The sequence below is a fragment of the Pungitius pungitius genome, chromosome 5, assembly GCF_949316345.1.
Source record: "Pungitius pungitius chromosome 5, fPunPun2.1, whole genome shotgun sequence".
NCBI classification, from domain to species: Eukaryota; Metazoa; Chordata; class Actinopteri; order Perciformes; family Gasterosteidae; genus Pungitius; species Pungitius pungitius.
The window spans coordinates 3,977,361-3,996,003 of NC_084904.1; the positions used below are offsets into that span (position 1 = coordinate 3,977,361).

The 18,643-nt window shown below is 40.0% G+C and overlaps 1 protein-coding gene across 1 annotated transcript in view; it reads left to right on the plus strand.

The window, feature by feature from the left end:
- Positions 1 to 3,442: 3,442 nt before the first annotated feature.
- gpat2 (glycerol-3-phosphate acyltransferase 2, mitochondrial) overlaps positions 3,443 to 18,643 on the plus strand; it is an 85,034-nt gene continuing 69,833 nt past the window's right edge. Inside the window, exon 1 of the mRNA XM_037482672.2 lies at positions 3,443 to 3,632. The gene's annotated coding sequence lies outside the window, so the exon portion shown is untranslated. The remainder of the gene's footprint in view (positions 3,633 to 18,643) is intronic.

Sequence of the window (18,643 nt, forward strand, 5' to 3'; positions counted from 1 at the left end):
CTGTGTTGTTTTATTTCACCCCATAAGGCACTCACTTTCGGTATGGTATTATTGCATTTTTGATTATACTACCTTGCCTTTAAAGAGTGGAGGGAAGACGGAGTAGATCCCTCGTGTAGGGATATATAGCAGAATTCTGTGTTAATGCTCAAATATTCCTGATATTAATCAGTCTGCAACTTTACTTTAGAAGTCTGAAAAGAGAGGAAAAGTCAGTTTGCTATCTAATATGCAGACAGACTCTGGAGACAAGTCGTCTTAGATAGATATTTCCTGCAAGCCTCCCTGTGCCAAATAGATACCTCTCGTTTCGCCATATTCCAGAAAAGCACAAAATGGTTATGGACTTATTCAAGGATGTTGAAGTACACATAATCGTATTTTCCATGGTGGTTATTTTGGTAATGCTGAATGAATAGAGTCAAACCCATTTTTTTCAAGATGTCAACAAGATTTTTCCTCAAACGCACTGTAGAGCAGAGATGCAAAAACAAACGAATTTTGTTGTAAGAAACCATTTGTAAGCACTATAAAGCATGAAACCAGGAAAAAGAATTGTAATGTATTCTTTCCCCTCTGAACCTTCCCCTTCAGGGTCTAACCGGCATATGCAGACATAAGTGTTTGTGCATGTGTGCGACTTTAAAAAAAATGTTTATAAGCTCGGATCCTCTCCGAGACATTTCACACTATGGTTCCAGGAGGCCACATGACAGCCGTGTCTTAGTCTGCAGACAGAAGCAGTAAATCAGCTGAGCCAAAGCATAAACACAAAGCATAGAACACCCTCAAGGGCCTGACGTATAGCCAACGCGGTAATGGCTTCACCAGATCCAACCCTTCTGCTGCATTGTGGGAAGGAACTCCTGAGTGTGGCGACTATCAGGGGACTTTTGTGCAAACATGTGAGCCATGTAATGTTTATGCAAAAGTATATTTTATTCCAAGTCAATTTTTCTCAGGGATGTATGCTGTATACGTCTTCTGAGGGCTCATTAAGGGTGGCTTTAGCATGTTTACGCATGTGTGCCCTCTGTTCAATTCCCATGTGGGTAGAGGCCTAATTATCTCAGCATTATGCCTGGCTGAAAGTTTACTAAATACTTTATTGGCATCATGTCTCCCGTGCAAATGAACGCATGCATTTGATAGCAATTAAAAGATATTCAAAGTATCTATGGTGAGTCAGGCTCCGTCGTGTCTGCAATATGGAGGTGGTTGAGAGACACAACACTTGGCTTAATCAACTTGGGAGATTTCCAGGGCTACAATAACAATAATAAAAGCCATAAAATACATCATTGGGGTCTGGATTTCTGTGATGGGGAAGACGTGTCCTCGCTGTCAATTCCACAGCCCTTTTCCCACACAGTTGGACAAGAGGAGGAGGGGATGAGACAAAGGCACGTGGAAGACAATTAAACCACGATTCCACAGTTGATGGGGTCGATCAGTCATAGGTGAATTGCCCAGGCTTACGTTACACTGTAGCTACTTAATGTCAGTGAAGAGCATGAACGTCAGGTCCATATTTCATCCAAAATGCCGACCTTGCTGTATTCGCTCAATGGTTAACGTGGGATTTTCTTTTGGGATATCTACTCAACTTTGGGTGGGATCCCTGAGAAGTTTACCTCGGTTTAATGGGATTTGTCTTTTTAACTGATTGGGTTTCTCCACTCCCTCTATACTACTCTACTACAGTACTAATCAGCAGGCAGACAAAGTTAACAACTAGCTGAGGGGCCAGATATTATCCTCAGGGGCCTGGCAGAGATCAAAACCGACCTGAAAGCAGAGTGAATATTGGCCTAACACAACTCCATGTGAATGTTAATGGGTGTCTCTGAGGGAGATTTTCTTGCAAATTAAATATTGTATCTTTTATAAATTATTCATATGTAAACAAAGAAACATAACTTCTCAAGTTGACAATATGTCTGTTTACAGATTGTTCTTCTGCCACAGACAGAAAATGATTAAATGCAACAATTACACAGGAATAGAACAACTTAAAAAGTTAAAAGAGGAGGGCCACCAAATATGATATTATGATGTCCATTACTGCCATTCCTACTTTTGTCTATGTATGTTAATCATGTTTTGTCAGTGATTTAATGTTTTCTATGGTCCCACATGAAAAAGCTTTCTGGAGGAGATGCAATGTATCAGTTTTCACGTCATCATCTATAGATCTTTTGGGCACATTCTGAGATGATTTTACTGATTAAGGGAAAACTATTCAGTTAAATTACCTTGGATGAATGTCAACTCCCTCAAGGCCTCAATACTTGTAAGCAGCTACACCAGAGAAAATCTCCCATGATGTCCTAGTTCTCATTAAATGGGGCGATGGGAGATTTGAGATGCACCGAGTGCTTGATGTTGTGTGCACAATCGAGTACACAGCTCTCGATTTGCCCATTTGCTAAAACTGGCTTAGTTATAAAACTCAGCGCTACGGACATGATGCATCCTTCATGGGAATTTTGAGGCTTACCATTCAGTCAAGTTATGAGCAGTTGCCTTTTATTGGCGGCTTCAAGTTCTTTGTTTTTTTGCATTGTTTTGGCTCCACAGCTTCTGCACTCCAATATTTGAGATCAGTCGACAGTCAGTGAGTCTCTTATCTGTTTGGCTCTATAGTCTCCTTTCGACAAGCTACAGTTAATCTGCCTTTCTTGATGTGCTTTGCTGTGTGCTCATGAGCTGGTTGTAGCCAGTTGTAGTGCTTGTAGTTGGACACAGCAAGGTCCAAGAGGCGGTTAACAGAGGAACTGAAGCAAGAGGGCAGTGGCCTATAACTAAACTCAAACACGAGATCTTCACATCTGCCTCATTTAAAAGTCGAGGTGGGACCTGAGATAGACCACACTGATAGGGGAAGCCGTTAATAATAATAATAATAATAACAAAAGGAAACTGAGCCACAATAATGCATTTACACAAATATATGGATTTGATAAGCAATAATTCTAACTCTATTTCTAATAAAAGGAACCAACGTTTTCAAGCTGAAGTAAATTAAAATCTAAATGAACACTACAAAGGTTTAAGTAGGATCTAAGTTTTGCAGGATTTAGAAATGTATTTATAGACTTTGTAAATTATATTGATTCGTTTTAAGTACTGCCTATCTAAATAATTGCAGAAGCATTTTTCTCTTGTTTTTCTGAAAAATGTATTCAGAATATGTTTTTTTTATTTTGAAAAAATCCATCTCGTGGTCAGCGAGGTTAAATTGATAGTTATACTTTAAATTAAAAAAAAGTAACGTAAAAAGTATTTTAAAATATCATCCAAAAACATATGTTCGTTAGACATTACAACGTCTCCATGTAACGTGTCTCAAAAGCAATAGCATGACACTTCCGGTAACGATCTTCGGTTAGGAGACATACTTTTTTGTCCAAAACACGTTTTGAGTACAGTGGACGGACAATTTGACACGCTTCTGTAAATGTCTTCCAAGTTGAAATAAGTGTTTTCGTGTTTCCCAAATCTTCCCCAAACAGGTGATGCAACTTGTTGAAGGAGGGCCACGAACTACTTGTGCCGCTAACACCTGCGTTGCTGCCAGCACAAGGGCGACGCGGGAGGCCCGGGAAAGAGGAGGAGACGGGAGAACAGGTGTGAGTACATGTCGCATGTTTTCTCCCTGGGAAGTTGATATTTATTTGGTTAGTAAACCAGTACCGGTTCTGTAACTGTAGGGGTAACGAGGAAAATATCCAAGGGTGTTTGTGTCGGTTCGCTAACATGAAAGCGCTAACGTTAATTAGCATGCTAAAAACGTTAGCTTACTATAATGGTCGAAAGTAAAAACGTTAGTACGAGTCTAATTACTGCTTCTGACTTTGCTTGCGTTCGACACGCAGACACCACCATATAATTATACCTTTTGACTTTTGACTGGGCATTTTTAATTAGAAAACAGGGTTTGTGTGTTCTTAATAAGCCAAGCGTTATCTTATGGCTAAAGCTAGCACGTGCCTCTCACGGCCACTCGTTAACGTTAGCGACTTTTTTTTGTAAACCCAGGTTGTTCCACACTCGGATTCTGCACATTTCTCTTTTGGCCCCGAAAATACAAGTCAGCTACAGCTACTTGGTGGTCATAAAAAAAAATCCTGGTGCCTTTTTATAAGTTGTTATGTTACCGTTAACAATTCCTCATTTCAAGTATTGTCTACCCAGCAGCATGTCACGTTAAGGTACTCGTTGATTATGCAGAGGAAAACCAATTATCCACATCATGCTGCTGACAATGCTGCTCCAGTGAGAACAAAAGTCTGCTTCTATGTAGGCTGCTCTTTGTTAAATTCAAAAGCCACGTAAGACTCCAGAATGACTCCTCTTTTTGGTTATAACAATAACTTAAAGATATAAAAGGCAACTAGAATGCAAAGTAAATGTCGGTAGCTTTTGCTTTTTTTCAATTATGAATGCAAATAGTTATCTATGATTATTATTCATCTTATATTTCAATGCCGATAATGTCGAAGTCAATGCAGTGTTTTTGGATGCAACTTTTAAATGTAGGAAAATCACTGGCCCTGTGTCATTAGGTGTCCTGGTAAAGCAGAGTTCAAACCACTCACATTTCAAACTTTGCTTTATCTTCCCTTTGTCTTGTAATTGGTAGAAATGCACAAATGCCATGTACTTCACCCATTGCAATTTTTCCATTTCCAATATTCTTTGATTGGTAGCAAGTCTCCAGGCTAGCGTCTTTTCACTACTGGAACCGTCGTAAAAACTCAACAAAAAAGTACTCCATTAATAGTGGTTTTTTGCATAAACACACTATTAGTTAAATTTTATTTTTTAATTGAAATACTTGTTTTGTTTGAAAAACAATTCCCTCTGTAATATATATTTTTTTATTGCTGTGTACTGTATTTCATCAAGCGGCTTGGCAAAAAGTAATTTTCTCTTTCAGATTCAACACAAGTTATATTTTTATTTATCTTTTAATTTAGTGATCAAGCTTAAACACTCCAGTGCAAGTCATAGTATTCTTAGCTAACAATAGCTGATAGTTCCTCTAAAATTAGGCCTGTGCTAGGGAGAGACCTCGTGTTGCCACATGTTGATCACTGTAATGACCCTGAACAGCAGGCACTTGAAACAATTATAAGTGTCTGATTAAGTTAGTCGTAGCCTCACAGCACATCTTTTAACCGCAGTTGTGAACGTCATTGGATAAGTATATAAAATGTCAAACTACCGTTCACTAGGTTTGATTTGCACATTGCTCAACAACAGCAAGAAAGTTGAATATATCTAAATAATGACACAGAGCTTAAATAAAGTGTTATTCTAAACCTTATTTCTGTAATGCTTGATTAATACAGAGTTAACTTTCCAATGAATAATTCCTGTTTGCAAAAGGTGCAAACAACCTTTGTCTTGTCGAGGTTTCCATTGGGAAGCTTCTTTAAAATACATTTTCCCTGAAGCAAACCCGGTGACTTCGTAGCTGCATCCATGCTAGCACGTCTCGTTCTCGCCCCGTACAGTGCAATTTGGCAAGGTAAACATCCGCGCTCATAGGTATACATCCGCGCTAGAAAATCATCATAGCTTGCGTAGTATAGACCCAGCTCCCAACCCAACTTTGAGAATAGATTATCGGCGCTATTTTGTCTTTATCACCGATAAGAGTCTCACCATAATGCAGCACGTTACCACCGATAACGGCACACCACTAATATATATATATATATATATATATAATATCATATCATCCAGGATAACAGCATGCTTTGTTCTTGGTAGGTTCTTACAGTGGAGACAGAAGTCTTTCATGGGAAAAGGTAGTAATTCATATTTGACCGACAGACTATTTTAGCATAATTTAGGCGCTCCAATCCGTCATCAATGGTCTGCGTTCTACAGTTTCCCTTCACTGCAGACTTGCTATCTGCTTTGCGCAAACAAATGCAACAGATCGATGCGGGCCGATTACCTTTCTGTATCTGCCGAATTATTTATAAAATATGTCTGACCAAAAACAATGTTTCATGCTGTCCTGCTTTGTATAAGAGACAAGCCTTTTTTAGTGTGAATACGGCAATCAATACAGAATCCTATTCTAGAGTTTCCCCACCCTTTGCATCGTTTGCTTTGCCCTCATTCATTCAAAATTAGCTATTGGTTTATGTGACGGTTTTTATTTCTGCTTCAGGTTGTAAAAACAGTGAAATCAAATCAAAATAACATTTTATTCCTCAGACTCACGGCTCTGTTCACGCTAGCTGCGCCAACTGAAAGAAAATCTTTTTGACTGTTGGAGTTTTGGGGTTGGAAAATTCAGGGCAGACCATCAAAGAAAACCATGGCGCCATTTTTGAGACTGTAAGTCTGGTCTCCTTATTATATTTTTCACCCGTTGGTATGTAGGGGAAACATGGTGATTGATGTCTGTGACATTTCATTAATGTTTGAATTCAAACTAGTAAAAATATGGTGCTTTAGCAACCCTTTGGCTGTTGGCTGCCTCTGGTTTTTTTAAAGATTAAAAAACAATATTTTTTTCGAAATATGGGGGTTTTCCTCCCTGCCCTGAGTTCAGGCGCATTTAAGCTGTCCCCTCTGGTGTGTTCAGATAAACAGTTGATTGTCTCAAGGAAGAGAGTTGAGTATCCGGGACGTTGGGACAGCACTTTCTTTTGGCTGTGGTTCACCAGGCAAAAATAACCGAGCACACCTACAGACGTGGGTGTACAGAGCTTTGAAAATGCTACAATCTGACCACTGCAGATTCAGTTTACCTGGGGTTATAACACTAAAATTATGATGATCATGATCAAGTTATAATGATGGCACAACGTGTATTTCCGGTATGAAAGACATATAAATTAGTTAAATCTGACTGATATTGATGAATGGAGGCTATATTTTATGTAAGTCACTGTCCTGCCGGGCTGTTTTGCTGCCATGGGCATAGGCTGTAATGCAATGAGACTGCAATTGTATTTCCCTCCTGTCCCCATAAATCTGCAGATATAAATTTCCTGTGGGAAGAATAACTGAGTATAAATCCTCAAGATACACTTCCTCTTTAGATGGCTTGTGCTGCTGCTCTGACAAAAAAATGACAAATGTTTACATACGACAGTGTATAAATACTGTCAATATGCTGAGTATGATCAGGTCAGACGAATCATTGTCATAAAGGAAATAATAATCGGAAGTAGTTTCTCTACCGTTAATATTTCTAGGCCTAAAATCTTCCTGTGTTGTTTATTGCAGCATTGCACAAAGCTGGCATCCCCAGTCTTTAATAACCTTTAATTAGGTTGTCAATATAAAACACAATAATTGGAAGTCAGTTTATTGACTGCACAAAATCTCTTGAGTAACCTGTCAGTTAGGGCTGCAGGATATGGCCCAAAATCCATATCAGGGTATTGAGTAAGATTCCGACAGTATCCCAGTATGTAACGGTATTGCTTTTTCAATTAAACACATTAATTCATTGACCCCGAAAAGGACCGCCACCGAGATGAACCAGAGCGTTTTTTTATTTAGCGTGAGACATTGGATGTGTGGCGTGAGTGTGTGTGAAAACATGCGAAAGCGTGTGTGTCACACAGGGGAACCGTGAGAGGTGGCAGCCTGTGTTTGTTGGCTTGACAACAACTTTCCTAACCTTAAACATCAGCACGTGCAACACAAGACAAAGCAAGACAGCAAATAAGTTACTGAAGAGTCCAGCAGAAATATATACATGCAAAATAACCTACAATTTCACTCATGTGGGCCTATGTGATCATGAGGTCAGAATGCACACAGAATTGTACCAAATAATACACACTTGATGCAATGGCAATGGGCAATGCGATGATTTGTCGTTTTCATTAATATCTTGCTGTGGATTAATACTAACATGAATGCCATTTGTTAAATGTTCAAAAAGCTGGGCAGGAACAAGCTGGTAAAAAGACAACCGTACAGACTTACAGATGTTTTATTTATTACTATCGTAGATAAATGTTCCTGTATCTTATTTGTGGTATCGTATTGAGTATCGTAATATTTTGGCAGGTATAGAATCAAAGTCATACTTTTGGAATCGTGAAAACCCTAGTTGGTGCATCTCTGGTCTCTCGTTGTTCCTTCTGTGTCGCTCTTTTCCGTGTTTTTAAGCAGCAACAGAGTTACTTTGTGTTGTGAGCTGTACCCAGGATGCAGTTCGACGGGGTAATTTTTAATGAATGTACAATTATTAGTGTTACAAATTGTTTATGTGTTACAAGCTGTTGTGTCGTGGTGTTTTACCCTGTTAAAGAGTGTTTCTTATGGGTTATTCATTGTTATAAAGTTATAACCATGACTCAATCTCAACACATGTGAGACAAGTTGCTCTGACCGCTGTGCGATTGACGTTGAGGTGTAAAAATAAATTATGCCGCCTGCTGAAGAGCAACGTCTGTTATGGCGTAACACCGGCATGAATGAGAAATTCATAGCGTACAGAAATCTTATACTGTTTCATGCGGTATACCGCGCAGCCCTACTGTCAGTGTAAAATGTATAGTTTCTTGGACAAATCCAGTCTAATTCAATAAACCAGTCAATGTTGACATCTCAAAGTGTGGAGGACAGGATGTGCACAACCCGCTTAGTTTAACCCATTTATGGATATCATAACATTTTCATTACCCCCCCCACGCAGCGGAAGCCTGTACTAAGGAGCGGGTCTCGACTAAACAAAATAAGTCAATGTTATATCTAACCAATTGATATTCACAGTAGGGACTGTCTGCTTTTGTAATGCAGTTCAAAATCTAAAACAAATGTTTACATTGCAAGATACTAGTTGATTACCGCAGTGCTCATACGACTCATGAATACATGTACATACATACTATTTACATTATTAAATTGCCAGTGTCCACACAGAATGCAATGTGAAACTGTTTGATTGCTTATATTTCTTTACGATGGGACCTGACTTTCTGTCATAGCCTTTGAAATTCCCGCTTTGGCCGAAGAGAGGCTGATTCCTGAAGTACAAAGGAGGGGTTTTCTTTATGTTCGCTCATCATTTCAACTCTGAACTCCAAAAAAATTAGGTGGCATCTTTTATTATTTTTGCATTCTAGCTTGAAAGCATTTTTATTTGTTATCTCGATTTTGTGTCAGTTATTTTGCAAACCATGTTGTTACTTAATGCCACAACGCCTCTTCGGACTACAGATGACTAACTTTGGAGAATTTACAGAAATATTTTTTATTAATGTGCGCTGTCTTGTATCAAATAAACCAATAAAAAAGCCCAACAAAGAAAAAATAAGCACTAAGAATAACTAAATCTCATTGTATGTAAGTCATATAGGGCCATCATTATAAAATTTGAACTTTTTCTTGATCGGTTTTAAAGCTCCTTAAGTGGTTCTTTCCAAACTTTTTCGTCGAGCCCCTCTTTGATTTGGGGAGGGGAGCGGGAGAAATGGGTCATACCGTCTTTCATTTAATATATAAAATACTATTTTCCATTAAGTTTTTTTATTATTAAAAATGAATATAAATGTCTGCATTTCACCACATTTAACAGCAGGATAATACTCCTAATTTTTTTAAAATCAGATTATGTTCACATGATCAGGGTGGGGGGGTTCCAAGTGTCTTGTTAATTTAGTGGGCTCTATAGTGTCTTAAGACACTCAACACACTGGAATCAGTAACAGGAGATATTCCTCTTGCAAGATGAAGAACATTTTTTTTGTTAACACCCACTTGATGTGTGGGTTGAGTTTCGGCAGAAAAAAGGCTGTAATGGCAATGAGAGGAATTGAAAGCAGAGCTGAGGCCTAATGCAATGTTTTTGTAGCTGTGAAAGGATCAGAGATTTTGTGTCTTTTCACCCTCTGATGGCGAGGAGAGGAGCAAAGCTTATATCCGTGTCACGTTGAGCGAATCCACATTTTCAAGAGACAAATATGTGGGTGAGTGTGTAGCAACAGCTAGCGGTTAAATGGAGTGACTCCATTAAAGTAAAAAGCAATGTCCATCAGGGGCCGGTTTGCTGAGCGAGTGTGACCGTGTGAATCGGCGAGCGTACGTCATGGCAGAGGGAAAATAGTTGGTTCCCCGCAATCGAATGAGCTTTGAACTGCAGAGGTTATACTCATTCTCTCCTTCTCTCATTTGTCTCTGATTGCTGTGCTGATGTATTCTCTATTACCTCTGATTTGGCTTTTGTGGTTGTGAATTTGTAATCATGCTGAAGACACTGCACGTTGGTTTCCTTGAGGGCTTCATTCTCCTCTCGTCTCCTCTCATGGTCTTACGGACAATTGCTGAGGGGTGAGAGATGTGTCACCTGCGGTTCGTACAGACATACATAAACCCTGCGTGTCATGATCGTTCTCTGCGCCCACCCATGTAAGCACACATGGACCTAGGGCTCTGCTGCGCTCAGGGTTGTTCTTAAGGTCTTGAACGTGGCTCAACAGGTTCTCTATGGAGACTGTATCGAATAAGTCAGTCAGTTGCTGTGTCCTTAGCAGGATACTGTCCTCACCATCATATCGTCTTGCTATAAGGTTCTGTGGCTTTTGACTGTCCTGTTGAGTTTCTGTGTGTGTGTATCCAAAGGCATGATAGCTGTGATATTTGCATATAGATTAATTATGCATAAATGATACCTCTTCAAGTTTGTGCTACTTAATCTAATCATAGATTTGTTGCTCTGGAAAAACATTGGCCGATTTTGAGTTTTTTTCACACATTTTACACAGTACATTGAGGATCTCCATTCCTACTTGTTCACTGCTATTATAAACCCATATGCACTATGGATCGTGGACAGGGAATCTGACTACAGGCCTAGTTTTGGGTTTTGCAACAAGCAACTAACTGGACTACAGCCCATTTGATTTGCTTGTGTTCTTTGATGTGCTGTGCCTTGTGAGTGTCTTGTGAGAGTGCCAAGGGAACTGAAGCAGTAATTTGTGGTATCTGGTGGGCGATGATTGCATCTGTCTCCCTCTCTGAGTGCTCTTGAGGAAATCGTGTTAGTTTGTCCATGCATGTGTTCATCTAGATATGTGTGTTTGGGAGTGTTATAACTGCAAGTGTTCAACATTTCCTTTAATATCTTTTGCCTAATAAAGGCCCTGACATGGACGTTCTATGGCTGGGAAATGCTTCTGTCCACTGTCACACTTCTCAAGTGCTCTGTGCACTGACTCAAGAACAACTTAATCCCAGGTGAAGAAAAATCTTATCACCACCGGTTGCGTGGGATTGAAACACATAGAGCACCAAATAACACAACCCTTTTCATACAGCTGTAGCTGATGATTACTTTTAATGAAATGCTCCATTACTAATTGTTTAGAAATAATTGTGTGACAAACTGTGCCACAATCCAAAGAGACAAAAGAATAATTTAATGAGTATTATTTAGAATTTTTAGAATCCTATTGAGACTGACTGATTATTCCACTGAAATGTTGTCAGCATTCAACAACTACTACGCTCATGGGATGTATCTAGGCATTTTGTACTACTGTTGCCAGAGCACACACGTAATCCAGTGACGATGTCCTGGGTCTGTAACATGAATATTATTAAATTATTGATAATTGCCGGTTAGGTTTTTGAAGGGGGACTGTGCATCTTCTGATAAATGAGTGATTTACAGCTGCATGAGACAAGATATGTCTCATGTCGAGGTGGGGTAGGTAAAACACATGTCTTGATGTTTCTATATTTTTGGATTAGAGCCTGGTCAATATATTCACACCTGGATATGGGTATCTGCATATGTTGTGCAAACTATTCCAAAAGATTAAGTTATTGTCCAACGTAGAAACAGTGTAGCCAGTGTTTGTTCAACACAGAAAAATGTGTATATCTATTTAACTAGCTGCATGTCCAACTCCAACAAAGAATATAGTTTGATGTATTCTTCCAATTAACTTTTACTCTCAAACATCGCTGTCCTTAATGAGCTTTAATGGTGCAACTTCAATATCAAAATCAATATCAATAAAGCTGATTCAAACAATGTTGTAGACCATTACAGCAACCTTTAAGCCTGTGACCACAAATATAGGGGATCTGTTTTAATGACCACTTTAAAAGAAGTTGTTCAATCTCAGTCCTTAAGTGAAGCCCTAACCAAACTTATTTTAGTCGCAGGGTGAGGGCAAACTCAAAGAGCTGATTGTACCCAGCGAGTATTTCTGACTGCAGAACCACAGGAACAGGCTTCAGGGAGTGTCAGAATTTCTTGTACTCTTTCACTTTTGCCCCCCCTCACTCTTTATTTTTTAACCTCTTTGAGCACATGCTCTCGCACAAAGCCGGTACTCTCTCCTCTGAGCTGCTCCTCGTGTCACACTTTTGCTCACCAGGAGACCGTGGCTGGGCATCTACAGTCCTGAGGGCCCCAATGCATGTACAAGTATCTCTTTAATCTTCTCGCCCCAAACCGCCACTTCCACCGTGCTCCGGGATCCGCCCCTCGGTCTCTCATAACTTGTAAACAGCTATTCATATAAAAACTGCACGAGTGGGAGATCATTTTTTGTTGTTTTTCCTCAAAGATGGACAGTTCCTACCCCTGTTTGTTGTTACATTGGGCACATAATGTATGAGGAAAAGACTGACAGTTACCATTAGTAATATACATGGATGTTATTACCCATTCAATTCATTGAAAGATGAATTGAGCAGATCTCGTAAATGGATCCTGACCGATAAATTGGCTCCATCAACCTTTTGACAGATTGTCACAGATGCATCAGTCTTGCAGTGGATGCAGGCCAATAAGGGCCGAGGACATCTAGCTCCAAAATACCACAGAAATGTTTGTGGTCGTTAAGATTTTGGGATGCAATTACATACTTTGTCCACCAGAGAGAGCACTGACAAGTTGTCTCTAGACTATTAACTGTCAAACCAAGATTTCACGCTTCACCTACAAATGAAAAATAGGACACAAGTGGAAATGAATTTTTTTTTCCCTTGCACGGAAAATAGATCAGAGGGCGAGGTGGAAACGGCGACCACGTTAACATGCACACTCGTATGAAAATGTTTTCCCCGCTTTACTCGCGTGTGTAAAGCGGGTATCTCGCTTCATTCGTGTCCCATTCTGAAAGGGGGCGTGGCTTATCTCTGGCTTTTTTCTCGTAGAGACAGTTATTGTTTCCACTATCCACCATGGTAATAAATAACCATTATTTGCGAGTTTGAGATACCTGCTCTAATGCATTTATTTACAAATGCCACTTGGTTATTTTATAGCTGTATTTAGATGGGGTGTATACATTTACTTGACTTGCATGACAATGATGTTAATAATTTGAATGAATAAGCTTCAAGTGAACATGGGTGAGTGTGTGTAGTATAGAGAACAAGTTCTGATGATAAAAGATACTGTTAAATTTGTATTTTGCTTGTACTTTTCTGAAATATGTGAATTTGGAGTTTTGATATAGAATAAAGGGTTTTAATGCTGTTTTTTTAAAATCCGATTCATCCATTAATTGAACAAAATTAAATTAATCAATTATCTAAATAATTGTTAGTTGCAGCCCTAAAGACAACTCTTAACTAGCGTTGATGACAAGCACACTCGACTGTGCTTAGATGCATCAAATATTTCCTTTTTGGTCCTCTTTATTTAAAAAAAAGAATCTCTTTAAGGGGTTAATAAAATGACTTGCGTTCAGCCTGCATTTTCTCTAAATTAACCCCATGCTACATCTTCATCAACGGTGCCGGTGAATCCCACATCCACGGCTTTCTCGGCCGTGTTTTGACCACTTATGAATTCAAAGTATGGAAAACTTTATGTCTAAATATGTTTAAATTAAAACCTGTTTAAACACAGCCTCCCTTTTTCCATCCTTTCACCACCTACTTGAAAAGGTTGACACCCTGTCGTACTGCTACCAGTGTAGTCACATCGTGGCCATGAAAATAATTTAAACAAGCGCCAACTACCAACCCGGTCTGCCACTTCACAGTATGAACTCCACAGGTTTTCATTTTTTCCATAAAGTCTGCAGCCATACATTAGCAGAGCGTTTTAATTTTTTCGGCTGTTCCCTCCCCCACACAGGTGTAGGTAGACCCCTCAGAACTCAGGAGCCGAGAGTGCATTTCAGAGTAGCAGAGTGTGTAGTGCGTCAAGGACTCGCTGACGTCAATTCACTTCCACACCGGTGACCCGTGTGCACCTCAGTCCTTCTATGGTGCTTTGTTCTGTGCATTGTTTGTGCCACTTCAGGTTGTGAGTAGTAGTACTTGCGATGCCATCATGTTTGTGTGATTTGGAGAGGCCTGTGGAGTGTTTATTTGCTTCAGTATCTCTGCAGGAGTCTGCTTTTTAATAGTCCACAAGTGGCTTCATACCGCTAGCAAACTGGCACTCCAGTGGTGTTTTTGCAGTGTCTCATCCAACCACAGCAGTGTTTTTCAATTTTGCTGTCCTCTTCTCGCGCCGCTCTCCTCCCTTTATTAATTTGTCTGCAGTTCTTCCCCTTCTGCCTGCGTACTTCTGTTTCTGTAGAAATCCTCTCAAAGCCAGAGGGCATTTGTTTCGAACGTTTACGCATATCCCATATAAATTGTTGAGCTTGATCCCGGAGAGCAGGCCTGCTTTTGGAATGGTTTATCTGCTTTTGGAGCCGGGGAAAGCAAATTTTCCACAATTTATGTGATTAAAAAGAATTCCCATGGGTCGGCTTTTCATTAAACATTGCTCCAAAATCTCAAGGGTTGTTGGGTTGTAATGAGCTTTGTAGGATAAATGTATAATGCGTGTGTATATCCATGCATGATATTTTATCTGCTCGGGGGCCCGAACCAATGGTTGTACACATGTGAATGGTGATATGGGAGAGATCTTACTGTCACAGCATGTTAAGCTAGTTGGGGTCCATGTTTCGAGGCGCGTCGAGTGTGTTGACAACATTACTGGTAACTAGTCATGGCCTAATTTGTGTTATGTTCAAACCCCAGATGCACCAATGCCCCCCATATGGTGGCTAGAGGGGGCTTTCTTATTCCCATGACAGTAATCTATGGAAGTAAATCTGTGCCATCGGGGGTTGAAATAAAAAGTTGATTGAATTTCTAGCACTGAATATTTATGCATTGAAATTATGTACCTGAATGTTTTTCAACATTAAAACACCGCAAAAAAATTCAACCTAAAAAAAAAAAATGTTGAAATATTCGAAATGGAGGCTACAATATTCAACCGCAAAAAATTCAACCTTGGCACACCAATATGCGGAGGCTACAATATTCAACCCAAATAAATTCAACCTTGGCACACCAACATCCGGGACACTAAGGAGGAGCAATCGATTCTAGATTCAAGATCAGTAGCGTGCGTCAAGCTAAAGGAGCGAGCACCCAAAACACCTTCGGCTTCGGATTGTATCCATGTCCAATAATAACGGGACTTTAACTCTTCTTCATGTCATCAGTGTGGTTTGTGTCTGTAAGATTCCGTAATAGACAGCTGACATTTGTACATTAACAGACTGTGTTGGACATGAACTAAGCGGAAGTTAAACGAGAGCGTACAGCCGCTCACAATACGCCTCTTCTTCTAGTTTTGAATTCATTTAATGATGCTGAGATCCTTCGACAAGCTGTTAGGAGTGATTGGCGGAGTTTTGAAAACCAGGAACGCGCTTGAAGAGGCAGATGAGCCGCTGTATCGTAGTGGGGGGGGGGGGGGGCAGCGGCAGCGGCTTTAACGGAGCGCGCAGACGCATAAACCCGACAGGACATGCAGGAATAACCGCAGTAGCGTCGGTGGAAGGATCCTTTTTCACAGCGGCACAAGCCGATCTCAGTTGGGTATTAAGCGACATTCAAAGTCCACGTAACGTTAAATGAGTCTTCATGACCATGGGTAAACTTTATTGAGGATCTGGCACAACACAGCGACCTGCAAGTAGCGCAGAGTCTTACATAAAGGGATGTACGTCTTAATGCGAGGCTTTAGAATTTATCTCAAAGGGATCCTGTATTTGCTCGTAAAGTCTGAAACGAGAACCCATTTTTCAGTGACGGTGTTACGTGCCTACTGGTTTTTGAACTACTGGTTTGGCTACGGGTGCGTGTTTGTTTTCCCCCGGTGTTACGTGCCTACTGGTTTTTGAACCTACTGGTTTGGCTACGGGTGCGTGTTTGTTTCCCCCCGGCAGGCAGGTGTTGTCTGCCTCCGTCACTTGAGTCGTCACACATTTGCAAACATATTGTTCTGAAAATGTTCAAAAATGCATCCCATATCCATTGCAGCGATTACGATTGTATAAGTGAGCACTACGTCACTGCCACGTATGAAGAAATACATAAAAGAACATTTATTAAAAGTCCGCCACAACCGGGATTCGAACCGTGTCGCGCAAAATAACGTAGTCCCACAGAGCGGCTGTGCTACCCACTCGGCCAACCGAGCTTAATCGATTTAAGTTGATTTGTATAATTTAATAGAGTTGTATATCGTCAGTGGCAAGCAAACGTTTTGGTTTAGGGTGAACATTATATGTTCTTTTATGTATTTCTTCATACGTTGCCACACTGATGGCATGAAGAAGAGTTAAAGTCCCGTTATTATTGGACATGGATACAATCCGAAGCCGAAGGTGTTTTGGGTGCTCGCTCCTTTAGCTTGACGCACGCTACTGATCTTGAATCTAGAATCGATTGCTCTTCCTTAGTGTCCCGGATGTTGGTGTGCCAAGGTTGAATTTATTTGGGTTGAATATTGTAGCCTCCGCATGTTGGTGTGCCAAGGTTGAATTTTTTGCGGTTGAATATTGTAGCCTCCATTTCGAATATTTCAACATTTTTTTTTTTTAGGTTGAATTTTTTTGCGGTGTTTTAATGTTGAAAAACATTCAGGTACATAATTTCAATGCATAAATATTCAGTGCTAGAAATTCAATCAACTTTTTATTTCAACCCCCGATGGCACAGATTTACTTCCATAGTAATCAGCTTCTGCACAAGGCACTATACTTTGTATGTTTGTGTGTGCAGGCTTGAGTGGAGATGGTGCACTAATAGCATTGTGCTAACTGTCATGTCCATGTCTGTTTTTTGTCTTCGTACACAGACATATTCATGTCATTGTGGAACTGCCGTGCGTGGAAATACGAAACGACAAAAAAACGTCTTTAAATTGCACACCTTTTCAGGGTGGGCGCGCCTCCCCTTGTTATAATGGTAGGGGAAACACTTCTCTAATCACGCTACTGCTGGGTGAAAGGTTCAGTTCCCAGCGCTAGCAGAGCAAAAGGAAAATATGAAACGGGATGCATTTCAAATCAATGTCAGGACGTGGGTAGGATCACAAGTTTCATCAGAATAAGCGTATTCAATTTAATTATTTGCATATGGATAAAACATTTTTTGGAATTTGAAATTCTGCTATGATGCAATTTCAATTTAGAAGCCTGCAATAAATAGGAGATACAATTTGGGCTCAAGCGTTTGATTGTGTCATTTATTAAGTAACAATGGTGTGACCAAGAGCATACGGTGTAAAAAGACAGGAGCGTTTGACATCCGCTGCAAAAAGAACGAATTCTCTACCAATTACGGTTCTCATTTTAGATCGGAAGATCTTCCATAGCCCACAGTTTTTGTATAGCAGGTAACATGGAGAAGTCTTCATGAGCGTACAACACAATGATTTATTCCAGGGTTTAAATAACAGACAAAAACGAGGGCAAATTAATGGGCAGATTGGACGGGCCTTGCTGGCAGAATAAGAATGCTTCTTGTCTTCTTTTGATAAAAGGAAAAAAAAGAACAAGGCCAATAAATATCTCTTTACTCAAAGAATTGCTGAAAAGCACAATGATGGTACACAAAGCACACAGCCTTTGTGTACCATCATTGTGCTTTCATAGTGATTATTTCTGCGGTTTACATCAGGATCAGGAAATTTTGTTTATTGCCATCATATGTCAGACATACATGGAATTTGACATGGTCCATGACGGCAGACAATACAATAATGGACTACAGACAACGTAGTGCAGCAATAAGATAAAAATATAATAAAATATATGCTATGGGTTAGTAAGGGTGGAAGGACTGTGCTAGGACTGATGATAGAGCTACCTGCAGTCTAACTTGACTGTGATGCACACATTGTGTCCATCAAGTCTGTCCTTTCTGTAGGACAGCAATAAGTCTATTAGGCAGTAGTCCAGTGTTTTAGATTTTTTTTTAACCAAAATGAGCAGAAAACATGAATCACTCATTCAATTTTATTTTATGTCTTGGACATATATATGCGCACACGTGTTGTAGCGAAATTGGGGTGCGTGGCAAAAAAATATTAAACATTTTTTTTATTTTTATTCTACACCTTTTCAGGGGGGCGGGGGTAGATTTCAGGGGGGGGGCGCACCGCACCCCGCTGTTATAATGGTAGGGAAAGCACTGAGCTCTGTCTTGTTTGCTTAAGGAAAAGATAACGTCTGCCTGTATATGATCCCTCCAAAATGTAATCTCCGTGCTTGGAAAAATCTATTTTCTGGTGCTCTCCACCTGCCTCTCTGAGGCCGAAAGCTAACGTTATATATAAGGGGCAAAGAGAGCCTCTAGTCGCACATATACAGCAGGTACAATATTGCTTTTA